This window comes from Mercenaria mercenaria, chromosome 14, assembly GCF_021730395.1.
Source record: "Mercenaria mercenaria strain notata chromosome 14, MADL_Memer_1, whole genome shotgun sequence".
NCBI lineage: Eukaryota > Metazoa > Mollusca > Bivalvia > Venerida > Veneridae > Mercenaria > Mercenaria mercenaria.
The window spans coordinates 53,495,458-53,498,850 of record NC_069374.1 but is presented as its reverse complement, the minus strand read 5'-3'; positions in this window follow the sequence as shown (position 1 = coordinate 53,498,850).

Genomic DNA, 3,393 nt, shown 5'->3' with positions numbered 1-3,393 from the left:
CTGTGTTTATTAATTATCTTAAAGACATACCACAACCTAGTGACCAGTCACCTACTGTTTTTCTCTCACATGAACTTTCAGAGAAACTATTCAGGGTATACTGCTATAATACAACTACATGTATATTGCATGATGATAGGTAGACAATTAAAAAAAAACAAAGATGAATAACTATCTTACCCTGTGGAAACAAAGTTTCTAGGGGAGACAGTGTTTTTGCCCTGTCCGTCTGTCCAGCACACTTCATTTCCAGTCAATAACTGGAGAACCATTTGACCTAGAAACTTCATAGGGTGGCAGGGCTTATGGAGTAGACAACCCCTATTGTTTTGGGGTCACTCCAAAGGTCAAGATAACGGGGGCCTGAACATGGAAAACCATTTCCAATCGAGAACTTGAGAACCACTTGAACCATAATGTTGAAACAATAGGATGATTGGACATGCAGAGTAGATGGCCCCTATTGATTTTGGGATCACTTGATCAAAGGTCAAGGTCACAGGAGCCTGAACAATAACTTGAGAACCGCTAGGCCCAGAATGTTGAAACTTAGTAGGATGACTGGACATGCCAAATAGATGATCCCTATTGCAGCCAACCAACAGTGTCTCTTTGACTTTAGCTCCTGCCCCTTATTGATTTCTTGCCTATACGACTATGCTTTGGGGGAGACCTACAAAAGCATCTTCTAGTTTAACATTTAGGGTAATATTGTAGGATGATTGATCATGCAGAGTAGATGACCCCTATTAATTTTGGGGTCACCCTGTTAAAGATTAAGGTCACGGGTCTGAACATGGAAAACCATTTCCGATCAATAACTTGTGAAACACGTTACCCAGAATGTTGGAATTTCATAGGATGACTGGACATGCAGAGTAGATGACCCCATTTTATTTTGGGGTTACTCTATTAAAATTGAAGGTCACAGGGTCCTGAACATGGAAAACCATTTCTGAGAATCTTGAGAATCACTACATAGAATGTTGAAATTTCATTGGATGATTGAACATGCAGAGTAGATGACCCCTATTGATTTTGGTGTCACTCTGTTAAAAGGTCAAGATCACAGTGGACAGATCATGTAAATCCTTTTCCGGTCAATAAGAGAACCATTTGACTGACAAACTTCCTAGGGTGATAGGACTTGCAGAGTAGATGGCCCCTTTTTGATTTTGGGGTCAATCCAGGTGTCTGAAGATGGAAAACAATTTCTGATCAATAACTTCAGAAACACTTGATCCAGAATGTTGAAACTTCGTAGGTTGAATAAGGGACCAGAACATGGAAAACGGTTTCCAATCAATAACCTGAGAACCTTTTGGCCCAGAACCTTCAAACTTCATAGGATGATGGGACTAAAAGAGAATATAACCCTTATCGTTTTTGGGGTCACTTGAGCTCAAGGTCAAGGTCAGAGGGGCATGAACATAGAAAACTCTTTCCAGTCAATAACTTGAGAACTACTTGACCCAGAATGTTAAAACTTAAAAGGACGATTGGACATGCAGAGTAGATGACCTCTACTGATCTTGGGGTCACTCATCAAACGTGAAGATCACAGGGGCCTAAACATGGGAAACCGTTCTAAATCATAATTTTGAAACCAATAGGCCCATAATGTTGAAACTTGGTGGTATGATTGGACATGCCAAGTAAATAATCCTTATTGCAGCCAACCATCAGTGTCTTTGATGTCCCTATTGAATTCGACCCGTAACTCTGACATGCATTTTGGCCAGATTATGTCCCCTTTTGAACTTAAAACTTCTGGTTAAAGTTTTGCATGCAAGTTACTATCTCCAAGACTAATGCAGATTCTGGATTGAAACTCAGATATTCCATATTGATTTTGCTCTGTCCGTACGTCACACTTCATTTCCAATCAATAATTGGAGAACCATTTGTCCTGCAACATTGAAAATTCATAGGGTGGTAGGGCTGCTGGAGTAGACGACCCGTAATGTTTTTGGGGTCACTCCATCAAAGGTCAAGGTCACAGGGGCATGAACATGGAAAACCATTTCTGATCAATAATTTGAGAACCACTTGACCCAGAATGTTGAAACCTCAGGATGATTGGTCAAGCAAAGTAGATGTCCACTATTGATTTTGGGGTCACTATTAAAAGGTCATGGTCACGGGCCTGAACATGGAAAACTGTTTCCGTACAGTAACTCGAGATCCACTAGACCCAGAATGTTGAAACTTCATAGGGTAATTGGTCATGCAGTGTAGATGACCACTACTGATTTTGGGGTCACTCTGTTAAGAGGTCATGGTCACAGGGTCCTGAACATGAAAAACCATTTCCAATCAATAACTTGAGAACCACTTGACCCAGAATGTTGAAACTTAATAAGATGATTGGTCATGCAGAGTAGATGACCCCTTTCAATTTTTGGGTCCCTCTGTTTAAGTTCAAGGTCACAGGGGCCTGAACATGGAAAACCATTCCCGATTAATAACTGAAGAACCACTTGACCTAGAATATTGAAACTTCATATGATGATTGAACATGCAGTGGATGACCCTTGTTGATTTTGGGGTCACGCTATTAAAGGTCAAGGTCACAGGGGCCTGGTCATGTAAAATTATTTTCGGACAGTAACTTGAGAACCATTTGACCCAGAATGTTAAAACTTCGTAGGATGAATGGACATACAGAGTAGATGACCTCTTATGATTTTGGGCGTCAGTCTATTAAAGGTCAAGGTTACAACATACAGAAAATGGAAATCCATTTCTGGTCAGTAACTTGAAAAACGTTTGACCTAGAACCTTCAAACTTCATAGGGTGATAGGCCTTACAGAGTAGATGCATAGCCCTAATTGATTTTGGGGTCACTCCATCAAAGGTCAAAGTCACGGGGCTGAACATAGAAAACTCTTTCCATCAATAACTTTAGAACCACTTGACCCAGAATGCTGAAACTTAATAGGATTATTAGACATACAGAGTAGATGGCCCCTATTGATTTTGGGGTCACTTGACCAAAGGTCAAGGTCACAGGAGACTGAACAGTAACTTGAGAATCGCTAGGTCCAGAATGTTGAAACTTAGTAGGATGACTGGACATGCCAAATAGATGATCCCTTTTGCAGCCAACCAAAAGTGTCTTTTTGACTTTAGCTCGCTCTTGTCCCTTATTGATTTCTTGCCTATACGCCTATGCATTGGAGGAGACCTGCGCTTTTTTACAAAAGCATCTTCTAGTTTAACATTTAGGGTAATGTTCCTGCTTATGGGACAACAATTCGAATATTGGCTGTCATACGGACAGCTCTTGTTTTCACGCAAATCAGGTATAATTACAAACAAGAAATACAATATAATACAGTTACTCTGTCGCACATCTTTAAAGCATTGTTACCATGTGGAAAGGTTTAATT